The sequence below is a fragment of the Phascolarctos cinereus genome, unplaced genomic scaffold, assembly GCF_003287225.1.
Source record: "Phascolarctos cinereus isolate Bilbo 61053 unplaced genomic scaffold, phaCin_HiC Scaffold_726;HRSCAF=1367, whole genome shotgun sequence".
Taxonomy (NCBI): domain Eukaryota; kingdom Metazoa; phylum Chordata; class Mammalia; order Diprotodontia; family Phascolarctidae; genus Phascolarctos; species Phascolarctos cinereus.
This window is the reverse complement of record NW_027556098.1, coordinates 72,106,684-72,119,684: the sequence shown is the minus strand read 5'-3', so window position 1 is coordinate 72,119,684 and position 13,001 is coordinate 72,106,684. Positions and strand designations below refer to the sequence as shown.

The 13,001-nt window shown below is 35.5% G+C and overlaps 1 protein-coding gene across 9 annotated transcripts in view; it reads right to left on the bottom strand.

The window, feature by feature from the left end:
• The window catches only part of TASL (TLR adaptor interacting with endolysosomal SLC15A4), a 28,254-nt gene extending 23,441 nt beyond the window's left edge, over positions 1-4,813 (bottom strand). For 8 of the 9 annotated variants that reach the window (XM_078146597.1, XM_020980061.2, XM_078146596.1 and 5 more), the window contains exon 1: positions 3,978-4,245. The gene's annotated coding sequence lies outside the window, so the exon portion shown is untranslated. Of the gene's footprint in view, positions 1-3,977; positions 4,246-4,644 lie in introns of those variants that run through there. The other variant, XM_078146595.1, reaches the window with a different exon arrangement.
• Positions 4,814-13,001: the final 8,188 nt, after the last annotated feature.

The window sequence follows — 13,001 nt, the reverse complement described above, 5'->3', positions numbered from 1 at the left end:
TATTAAAATGCTGGGAAAAGATTGAGGAGAGAATGATTACTTCTGGAGGGGGAATGAGGAAAAGGAAACAGAAAAGATTCCATAGAATAAACCACACCTGAGATGGGTTTTGAGGAAGGGGAGGTTTTCAAAGAAGTTAAAAAGATTAGAATAGTAATTCCTGTCAAGCACGAACAAAGGCACATAGGAAAGAAAAGAATGTGACTAATGGTCTGCTTTGGCAGGAGCACAGAGTACTTGAAGTAGAATATAAGACATTACAAGAAAGGTGGATTAGAAACCAATTCCAGCGGGTCAACCGGCAGAGTTAATACCCTAAGAGTTATTAATGAATCGAAGGAGAATCTTGAAAGAAGCCCAAGAGAAAGAGAGAATGATAGATGACAAAGATTTAGTAGTATCAAAGATCTAGCTACGTGGAAGAGGATGAGAACTGAGGAATGACAATTGAATTTGACAATGAAGAGATAATTTAGAATCTTGGAGAGCTGCTTCAGTAAAGTGGTAGGAAAGTTAGCCAAATAGCAAGGATATGAGGAGTGAGTGGATGAGGAAGAAATGGAGGCAAACAAATGCGAACTACTATTTCTAGAACTTTGACAGTAAGAGGGAAGAGAGAGATAAGATGATTGCATGTTTCTGGGCTAAGGGGATCAAGGAAACAAAGAGAGTCTAAAAATAAATGATGACTAATGTATCAATTTCACAGAAGAGATAAAAAGGGGCAAAATTAACTTCAGCAAGGAGAAGAATATTTTTCCCCCTCTAAAATGGGAAGGGAAGAGAAAAGAATGGGTGTAGAGAGTCAGTAGAAGAAAATCAAGGGAGCATATTATATCAAATGACCAGCATCTCAGTAAAATAGGAGGCAAGGTCATTTGCTGAAAGTGAGGAAGTGAGTGAGTAGAGCTAGGGGCTTAAGGGAAGTAGAAGCTTTGGAAATAAAAGTAGATTTGATAAAAGATGAATGAAAGGAGTAGGAGCCCAAAACATTATGGCTTCTGTGTATAAGTCATATTTATTCTCATTTTGAAGGTAGAAAAATTTAGTCTAAAAATGAGAACTTATTAGAATAGATGTAAGATGTTTCTAATTTATGGTAAGAAGGGTTACTCTACTAAGATTATTGGTGATATTTTGATGATAAAATGGCAAAATACCTAAAAGGTCTTTGGAATGATTTTCTTCATATTTCTATCTTCTCCATTTGAATTTTAAGCCATTAAGGTTAAGAATTTTCTCTAAGAGTAACACACTGCCTTATTAGTTTTTTGGCACTTAAAAGTCATCTTAAAATCCACTAAGATAACCTGGAGATAATGGGGCATCAGTGAAGTTCAAAATATACTTTGAGAACATATAAAAAGTATATATGAAGAGCTACAACCATATATATAAAGCATATTTTTCTCCTTTGCAAGTACATGAGAATCTGTACAGCTTTTTTGTGTTTTATTTTGTTTTTGTAAATCAATGTTCCAAGAATTTCCTTAAAATATGGTTCAGTGTTTTATTCAAATTCCAATTAGGAACAGAAACCTTCTTTTTACAAATGTAGCAGCTTAATTTTTTTATTTTCATGCTAAAAAAGATATTTGGTAAAAGACAGAAATAACAATTTATCCCATAGAGTATATTCTTATTTCATTTCTCCTGTCATTTCCTGATGGATTTTCTGTTAAATGCCTGTATTTCAATTTCCGATACTAAATAGTTAAACCAAGATTATCTGCACAAGTGCCTGGCACAGAGTAGGCAAAATCAACACAACAAAAGGAAAGATTTGCTCACTTAACTGTTTAACTTACAATAAACTAACATGGCAATTTAGATTATTAAATCACAATTTGACACGTTAATTTTCAGCTTCAACTCCACCAAGTAATGGAGTAATCTTCTGGTCAGTTTTGACCAGGACACTGTGATCTAAGGGTAAAAGCTAATGTAATTTTAACCCAGTCACTGAGCCCTTCTTAAAAGAGTGGAATATCAATGAATTTCAAAATACACCTAGAGGTTTTAATTTTCTTTTCCTTTTAAATAAGTACAGTAAAATCTGTATAACTAACCTCCTTTTAAAAATCAATGTAGACAGAAGAGAGGGACAATAAAGTTTGTGCAGAAAGCTTTTTGGCTCTTCTTATGGCTTTCATCCTGACATGGATCATTCTTGGTGTTTTTTGTTTTAGTTTCTCAAAAAATAAAAAGCATGGTCATGAATTCATTTTCTCTGTCCCGAACAAATATGATATCAAGGAAAAATTTTAAAGGTAATTATGTAACATTTCAATTAACCATGCCATCTGCTTTTTCAAGAAAGTACGTATCCAAAATCTATACCTAATTGCAAATGCTCATGGAGATTCAAATTGAAACACACAAATAAAATGATTTCAAATGTTTGACCTTCACCATTTATGTGGCTACAAGTGATAGGATGATTTTTATTCAATTGCATAATTTTTTTGTACTTTGAAGGAATAAAATTGGTTCAATAAATTTATGCATCCATAAATAAACATTCAGAGCTTTCATGAAGCACATTTTTACATTAATTTCAAACACATTTTATTCTGACTAAGAATTCTTAGACTTGAAGGCATTAGACTGATTTTTATGGAATAGCTTTCCCTAAATAAAAAAAAATCATTAACTTCAAGAAGAGTAAGACTACATACAAATGCACAGGTAAAGAGGGAAATGAAAAATCAAGTTAGGGTCCTTTAGCCAGATCACACATACATCTATCTACCTATACATAGACATGCCTATTTTTTTTTCAGATAGGCTAGTAATTTCAGCACTTGTTTTTCTTCCTCCAGCCTCAGAATACCCAGATAGCTATGACTATGCACATGTCTTAATAAATAAACAAGCATTACCACAACAGAGTGCCTTCACTTAAATATTCTGTTCAACACAAAATTACACAGGATTGTGGAACCTTGTACTTTAGCCCATACTATAAACTCAATATTATGGACATTCTCTTAAAAATCACAAGTTTAGAATTTGACATATGCATGATGTGATTGATCACAGAATCACAGAATGGAATCATAGAATGGCAAGGACTTTAGAGATAGTCTAATCTAATCCCTTCACCAACAGATGCAGTTAACTAGGGTCAGAGAAGTAGGAGCAGAAGTCAGATCTCCTGACTTTCAGTTCAATGCTCTTTCTAGTTCCTCTTCACTAAAATGTTGTTCCTTAAACCAAAATCAAAGTCTAGGTACAATCCCTGCAAACCTCTTGCTTGAATTTGCAGACCTCCTTCAAAAGTCATATGAAGACATACAGGGCCACAGGAAATTACTGCATAGATGGTGCTTAGTAAGTTGCCTGTAGTACTAAACCACTAAGTTTAGAATGATTATATGGTAAATGTGGAGAGCTAAGCCAGATAACACAAATACAAAAGAAAATAAGATTGAGTAAACTTAATGATTACTTAAGTCCTTTCCCAACTTCTCCTTTCCCCAAAACACATTATGTAGGTAACTGTGGCTGAGGAGTTTGGAAATGTTTGGTATGTGCACACCTTAAGATTTTTTTTAAAGCATGTTTGATCTAATTTGCCTTCATTGTTCTAATGGAATGGATAAATGTTTGATCTACCACCATCCTTTAGTTTATATTTTCCTGAGAAGGTCTAAGAAACATCTTAAAAGTAATCAGGTCATAGTTTTATAGCCATTAAAGACCTTAGCAGCTAGCTACTCCAACCCGTTCATTTTACAGATGAGAAACACAGGCCCAAGGAGCTTATGCAATTTGCAAAGATTACATAGGACATAGGAGATGTGAGACTTGAATCCTTTCACTCTAAACTCAGGTGTCTTTCCCCAGCACCATACTGCTTCTCGTTATCAAAGGTTTGGATTCAAGTTATACTAAGCAAGTGCTAAAAAAAAAAAGTGGGTGAGAAAAAGATCATAATTGTCATAATAACATTATGTTGCTTCCTTTTTTCTTACCTTTTCCAGTCTAACAGCTCTTGAGGTACAGCTGAAACACAACAATTGACCATGAAGAGAACAAGTTCCGTTATTCTTTTTGTCCCTAAATGTTTGCAAGCCTTCCTTGAGTTGATTTTTTGCTAATAAAACAAAAATATAAAATTCAAATTATTCAGTATATTGCTCCTCTTTTTGTAACTGCCCACATAGAAATAGTTCTTGGTGTCTAATTTTGATTTGTTAGTTCTAGCAGCAGTGGGAAGTCCCAAGGGCAGGCTGGTGGGCGGTTTGGAGGGAAGTAACTGACAGAACTTAAGTCTAGCCACACAAAAGTATTTCTTCCTCTTTTTGGTGAAATGAAACTCATCTATGAAACTTATGTTTACTGAAATAGTTTATTGAAAAATATTGTGTAAGTATCTGTCAGCATCATTTCATCTAAAAAAGCATGAAGACAAATTATCAGGAAAACAAATATTTAAAAAAATGTATCATATCCAAGTCAGATAAGGTTAAATTCATCAATTCAAGATCCATTTGGCCCTCTCCCTGCTTCCAAATGGTGATGGGCTCGGTCCCTTGGAATCATAGTGGGGATACCCTCTAAGACCACGAAGGACCAGGGAGTGCAATTACAATCTTTCTGGTAAGATGAAAGATTACTAGGCTCTAATAAGTGACCCACCACTGTTTTCCAAGATCCTTCAGTCTTTCCAATGCATCCTGTTTCTGTGCCCTCCACACTTCTGTGTACTGCAGTCAGATTTTTCAACTTCAAGACTTCTAGGACTTCCCAACCTCCTTGCAGCTGAAACCTCCATAGATGATATTTTCCCGAATTTAAGTGAGTTGTCTTGCTTTTTCTATTTGTATCACCAATGCATAGCACACAATAAGACCTAGGCCAGAAGTCAAGCAGATTTGAATTCATATATGATCTCATACATATACTGGTCATGTTACCCTGAGCAAATCACTTAACCACGGCCTTCCCCAGTTCCCTCATCTGTAAAATGGAGATATTAATAGCACCTACTTGCCAGGGTTATTGTAAGGACAAAATGAGATATTTTAAAATCCTTGCAACTTTAAAGCATTATATAAATGCTTATTATTATTATTATTATTGTTATTATTATTATTATTATTATTAAATGCCTTTTCATTCATTCAATTCAACAGCCTCATATCTAAAATAATCAATCTCCACAAAATGTTAATTAACTTTCTAGGAAAGCATGCCTATATATAAAATGCCTACACAGAGAAATAGGGCCAATAGGTAGAATGATTCATTTCCTGATAGTCCAAAGTAGGGAAAAGAAAGTTTATAGAGATAAGCCTGTCTAGAAGTAGGCCAATCAGCAAGAACCAAATGTAGATGTAATTGTTATTTTGACAAGGTGTGGACTAGCTGCCTTTTGGGGGGAATTATATGACTTCTCAGCTCAGGAAGAAAGGAATTTATTATAGGAATAGAACTGAAAGGTGGAGTTTTTCTGTTTCCTCAGCAGTTTTTTAATTCCTCTAGAGAACAACTTGAGGAGAAAGGGTTGGAAAAAGTGGTGGCAGGAGCAGCAGCAGCAGCAGTAGTGGCAGTAGTGGCAGATGTTTTCTGGGAGACTGACTCTAAGCATTCCAGCAGCTTTTTTTTTTTTTCTCCCTGGCTCCCAGCTCAGTTTATTAAGAGAATCCAGTAGAGAGTAATTTAATTATGGCTACTCAGAGAAACAGATGGAATAATGAATTTACTCTACTCTCTTTTTTTATCTTTTCTGTCTTATTGCTACATTCAGTGGACAGCATGGTTCATTACTAAGTGTTCTCTGATGTTTTCAAATTGTATTTACTAGTTATTTTAAGTTTTAACTATGATTTACTAGATAAATATAAGGTAATTATATCCTAAATTGAAGTTTTTGTTATATAGAGTATAATGAGAAAGGGCTTGGGGGAAGATAGGAGAGAAACTTGTGGATAATTGGTTGTCAAATTCACTAGCTAAGAGAACATCCTTCCTGCTTAGCAATTGATAGATTGCCTGGAAGCTCAATGCATTTTATGGATTTTATTTATTTTAATTTATTTTCTATATTTTTAAGCTTTCTAAACTTTTCAGAGAAAGGAAACGATGGGGAACTGGGACTTTTGCCCTAGATCAGATGTGTCAAACATTCATTTAATGGCCACATGCAGCCAAACTGAGTCAATATTCAGTCTGTAGGGATCCCTATGTACAGTGTAATGGCCCATTTTTGAGTCTGACACAAATTCCCTACACTAGGGCCAATCACACTGGCTCTATGAAGACAGGTTGAGTTGTACCAAAAGCCTTTGGATTTCTCTAAACTCCTCCCTTTGTCCCAAATGAGAGATATGGAGGAGGGTGAAGACCTCAAAAGAAAGTCAGGCCCTGAGCCAGTCCCATTGGGCAAAGATAGGCATGATCAGTTCTAGCCACTTTCCTTGAATTTAAGTAAAATGAAAAGTGCTCCTCATCCAACCTGCCCTCCACTGTGACCTTTGCTGGGTATCAGAGACAAACATTGAATATCATTCAAAACCATTAGGAGTGTTAACTCAGACTTTAGGAAAGCAGAATAATTACCCTACCCAAGGACTACCTTCTTTTGAGTTCTTTCTGTTTAGTTTATCAAATTTGAAATTCTAAAAAATTCCTTCATATAGGTTTTAGATTGTACTTATCTTTCCTGCAGACAAATTATGAGGATTTATTACTAATACAATTCATTCCAAGTATGTTAACATTCCATTTAGTTATGAACGGTCCTTATTTGGACCATTCCAGATAATTGCCACATAATTTTTCTTCACCATTGAGGGTGATCATGTTGCTGTGTATTGACCAATGGTTTTGGTGAGGGAAACACAACAGCTTGTAAATATTTAGGAAAGAAATTAACAGGATATATTGGTATGGATTTGTTAGACTGGAGGCCATTTCTGTCCATTGAAAGTTTTGTTTTTATCTATTTAGGGCTTCGAGTACGTGTCAATTTTGGCCAAACTAGGAAATACAAATGTTACTTAATCTCAGTTGAGGTTTCACAACTAGCCACCAATCCTTTTACTCCTTCCTGATTGACTTATTACACTGCCCTGATTATTTGTTTCAAAATGCTTCTCAGGCCATCTCCACTGATCCCCTTTCCCCACCAGCTGACAATAACTTATTTGCCTCATGCTTTAGTAAGAAAATTGAATTCATCCATCATTGGCCTACTCTTTTCTCCCCAATTCTATACCTCAAATTCCCTCAATATTATCACTTGTTCTCTCCTCCTTTGAGGTAGAGATAACCCTTCTCTTTACCAATGCCATTACCTTTACTTATTCCCTTGACCTCATTCCCATTCATCTCCTTCAGGACATTGTTCCTTCAATCAATCCCTCTCAATCAATCTATATCTACTAGCTCCTTTGCTGCTGACTCCAAGCATATCCAGATTTCTTCCATGCTTTAAAAACCTTTAATTGACCCTACCATCTTCCTATTATTCTGTTGCTCTCTTTTCTTTCACAGCCAGTCTTCTATGGGGTGGGGTGGGGGGGGTCAAAGCTGTTACACTCATTGCCTCCACTTTCTCGCCTGACAATCAAACCCTTGCAGTATGGCTGCTGACATCATCAACCAAATAAAATGGCCCTCTCCAGAGTTGCCTGTAATCTCTTTTTTGCTAAGTCTAATAATTCTCCTATAACCTGACCACTGTGCAACATTTTGCACTACTCTCACTTCTTATATATTCTCATTTCCCTGGATTTTCGAAACACCCTTGGTACTCCTGCAATTACCTGTCTAAGCTACTTCTTAGTCTCTATAGTTCCTGATCTGTCCCCTAACCATAGGTATGTCCCAAGACTTTGTCCTATGACTTCTTTTCTTCTCTATCTAAACTTAATTTCTTAGTAATCTTATCAGCTTCTATGGATTTAATTATATCTCTTTGCAGATGACTACCAAGTTTATATATTCAGCCTTTCTCTGCCTCCTAAGCTCTGGTCCCTTGTCACCAACTGCCTGCTGGACACCTTGATGTCCTATAGGTATCACAAAACTCAACATATCCAAATTGGGCTCATTAGCTTTCTCCTGAAACCCTCTCTGCCTGACTTCCCTATTTCTGTCTAGGGTACTGTAATTCTTTCAGTCACCCAGATACATAACCTTGGAATCATTCCTTACTCTCATTTAATCCCTTTATATAATCAGTATATTATACCACCACAACTTCTCTCTCAACTAGCTTAATCAATCAACCAACAAGCATTTGTTAAGTACTATGTGTTAGGCACTACATTAGGCAATAGGAATACAAAGACAAAAATCAAACAGACCTTGCCCTTACCCTCAAGGAGCATCCTCTAACAGAAGACTATACATATACACATTACATATGTACATACACATATATGGACATATGTATATGCACATACCTATAATGTATGCGCATAAAAATGTAGGTACACGTACATGTATACTTATACATATATGCACACATGCACACGCACAAGATAATTTTTAGTGGGAGGAATTAACAACCAGAGGGATCAAGAAAGACTAGAAGTTCTTAACTTGGGTGTTCTTAATCTGGATTCCATTCATTGTTTTCAAGATTCTGATGACTATTTCAATATACTTGATTTCCTTTGTAATCTGATATATTTTATTTTATTTTATGTATTTAGAAATGTTACTCTGAGGAAGAATCCATAAGCTTCACCAGATTGCCAAAGAGGCTAGTCAATGCCACAAAAAAGTTAAGGACTCCCAATGTAACTGTAATGCATAAGCTGAGTCCAGACAGAAAGTGGGAATTCTATTAGATAGTAAGTAGAAGTTATATTCTAGGTGTGGGGGACAGTGGTACAATGGAAGATGAAGTATCATGTATGAGAAACAATAAGGTCAGTTTGGTTGGACCATAGAGTGCATGAAGGAGAACAAGTCTATTAAGACTGCAAGGGTAGGTAGAGGGCAAGTTGTAAAGGACTTTAAAAATGCCAAACTCATATTTGATGATGGAGATAATAGGGAACCCACTGGATTTTATTGAGCATGGGAGTAGTACCTTCAGACTTCTGCCTTAGGAAAATCACTTTGGCTGTTGAATGGAGGATGGATTAGAGCAGAATGAAACCTGAGGCAAGCATAATTAGGAAGCCATCAAAAAAATCTAGGCAAGAAGTGACAGAACCTTGAATTAGGGTGATGGCAGTGTGAGTAGAAAGAAAGCATAGAAAGAAAGAGTAGAAGGAAAGAAAGAATAGATAAGAAATTTGTTGTGGAGGTACAAACAAAATTTGTCATCTGAATAGATAAGGAATGAGTGAAAGTGAGGAGTGGAATATGGTGTTGTTGAAGTTGTGAACCTGGTGAGAAGGATAGAGGTGCTCTTCTCCAGTTATATGCCCACCAACCTAGGTCAAGACCTCATAATTGCTCTCATTTACACTATGACAAGAGCCTCCTAATTGGTGTTCTATTGGTCCTCTTTTCTCAATTTTCACAGAGATGCCAAATTGATATTACTAAGGTCTAGGTCTGACCATGTCACTCCCTTACTCAAGAAACAAGTAGTCTACCATGCTTGGAATTCATTGCTTCCTCAGCTCTACTTTTGCCTTTGCATCCCTAGTTTCTAGCTCAGCAACTGGCATATGTCTTAATACTTAAAAAAGGTTTAACTTGGAACATAACAAAGGTTTGTAAAATTGAATTGAATTTAGAATTTTCAGGTCATGGAACCAACAAGATGGCAAGCTAGACACTTTTACCAGTTCCCAATAACTCTAAAAAAAAATAAGAAATAAGAAATATACTGCTTTTTATAGCCCTTACACTACAGACATACAAGACTACAGATACTCTGTCCAAAACAACCTCCACCAACACTGCAAAAAAGCAGTAGACACTGCTTCAGTCCAGAAAAAGAAGGTATGAAATCCAAGGAAAGAACTGGGGCAGGGACCTGAATAAGTGAATGCACTGGGCTGGAAGAAAAGGGAGCTGAAACCTACCTAGATCCACTTTAGTCCTTTTAGAGGTTATTTAGGGCAAGAACCCAGGTTGGCAATCACCAAGTCTGTCCCCCAAATCCCCTGTGTGGGAGGAAGATGAGGAACCTTTGCAGCTCAGCATCAGAGTTGGGAGAAGTCAGAAAGTGAGTGATGAGGGAATATAAAGAAAAATAGTTGAGAGGCCTAATATTTCAAAAGGAGGAAAATTAATAAAAATCCAAGTATGGTCAGACCTGTGCATAAAGAAGGTGAATTTAATAGCTAAATGGACGATGGATTGGTGAAGTTAGAGACTTTAGTCAGGGGAACTAATCAGCAGGATTTTGTGATAGTCCAGATATGAAGTGATGAAAGCCTACACCAGAATGATGATAGTATCAGAGAAAAGGAGAAATACACAAGAGTTATTAGAAACATTTGGAACTGAAAACAACAACAACAACAACAACAACAACAACAATAATAATAATAATAATAAGTTGGACTTCCTTTTTAACAGGGTTTGACAGGTGGTTAGATGTGGTGGTATGTGCAAGAGAGTATGAAAATGAGGATGACACAAAGTTGCATGCGTGGGTGACTGGAAGAATGGTGCCTTCAAAAATCGGAAATAATGCAAGAAATATTCCCAGAACTTTTGAAAACAAACAAACAAAATCCACAGATTTATGCCAAAGGGGGGAAAACTTACATTCAAAATCAAAAACATAATAGCTAAATTTAACAATTCCAGTGATAAACAGCATTTCCTGCATATGGGCAGAAGGAAGACATTCAAATATAAAAGAAAAGAAATAAAAATACTGTGAGACTATTCTGCATGTTAGAAATTGCAAAAAAAGAATATAATGTATTTTGAAAAGCAAGGGAACTCAGGGTGCAAAAGAACACTCTATAAACCTGAAACTAATCATGTAAAAGGTGAAAGGTACACAAAAGATAGGCATTTAAGAAGGGTCATTTCTGAAAAGAAAAAGGGAAGAATGAAAAAAAAACAGATGAGAGCATACTATTTGACTTGCAAACACCTAAACAACAGAAGAGCCAAAAAAAGGTAAATAAGTACAACTACCAAGGAAAAAATAAGTAATGAAATAAATTACCTCACAATTTAGAAGAAATTTTTATGGAGAAGAAAGATAAAGACTGACCTTTGGGATAAAATCAAAACAAAGAAGACCTATAAAAGGATAAACAAGCATACAAGGGATTAAAGATACAAGTGGAATTTCAACGAATACAAGTGAAGGTGGGGGAGCAAAGCTGAGGAGCCAACAGCCATCTATAGATAAATCAAGCAATCTTGTGGAAAACATTTATAGAGTGAGAGGGCACATAAACAGAGAGGGGAATGGATGACAAAACTTTAGTAAGTTCATGGGTGCACACTATGATGATTCACATAGTCTCTCAGCAAGGGGCTTCAGGAAAATGGATGAGACAGTAAAAAGAAGGAATTAAAACTTGGTGGATGAAAAGGTGTCTCAACCCAGTGAGGGAGAGGGGCTCCCACTGGAGAATAGGAACATGAGGGAAGAGGTACATGTCATGATAAGAGATAAGTACCTAAAGGTGAGTTTAATCTAGGGGAAATTGGTATATCAGGACATCACCACCTTCTCTGAGAATATTGTAACTCCAAGGACAACATCTATCCCCAGAAGAATATATATGTGAGTTCTTAGGGAAAACTGTCATGCATGGGGCAAAAGAGTGGGGAAAAAAACCCATAGATGAGATTGTATAGTCAATGGGATGGAGAATGATCATGGGGAAGAAAAGGGTAGAATTAGCATATTTGGGACACATTAGTTTCTTCTATGAACTGCTGATTTTATTTGCATTATTTCATTTGAGAACTGATACTTCTAAGAGTGAGGAACAAAAGAAAAATGGAACAATGGGATAAGATCTATAATGACTATAATTTAGAAATTGGTTAAAAGAAGAAGCTCAAATCCAGTAATTCAGAAACTTTAACTACATAACAAACACCAAAAGACTAAAGAAGAAATAAATGAGTATACAGACCACAAGTCACAGAGTGAAATTTTGGAATAGACAAGAAGAAAATTAATGAAGAAAATAAAATGAAGACTTTTTTCTTAGAAAAGGGAGCAGAAAAAAGCTAACAAAAGACATGAGAAATGAGGAGAGAGTGGAATTTTGAACTAACCATTTAATTGAGGGGGGGAAGGAGAAAAAAAGGGACGGAGGCACCATGGATCAGTAGAAAGTTCTGAATTAGGAGTAGGACATAAGTTCAAATTCCAGCTTTGCCACATTCTCCCTATGTGACCTAAGGCAAGTCTTAACTTCTCCGAGTCTCAGGATTAATTACTATTGGTAAAATAAGGGAGTTAAACAAAAAGACTCCTATAATCCCTTCCAGGTCTATAGCTATGATACCATGATCCTAAATAGATTATTAAATAAATAAAAGAAAGGGAAAAAAATCATTGCTTAAATAAAATTCCCAAACTAGGGAAATGGTTGATAAACATGCCAGGGAGTATACAATCATAAGCAAAGAAGGAACTCTTCAATCTTATTCAATAATATGAATATGGTCTTGATACCTTTTTCAAGGAGAGACAAAGGAGAGAAAGAAAACTATATACCAACATCATTAATAAATATTGACAAAAAAAATTTAAATAAAGTATTAGTCAATAGCCTACGACATATCTAAAAGATTATATACTCTTTTCAGGACTACAGAGTTCAATCTAAGGAATACAAATTAATAAATAGAAGTAAGGAATATAAACTAAAAATATAATAAAACATCAATAAAAATGATCAAAATGTATAATATAATTATATAAACTGAATATATACTGAAAAGACTTTTGACAAAATTCAGTACTTTACTATTAAAAACTTTAGAAATCATAGGAACAAATAAATCTTTCCTAACATAGTAAATAGTATTCATCTAAATCCTAGAACAGATATTATTTATAATAAAGAAAAGTTAGAGACCATTCCAATGAAATC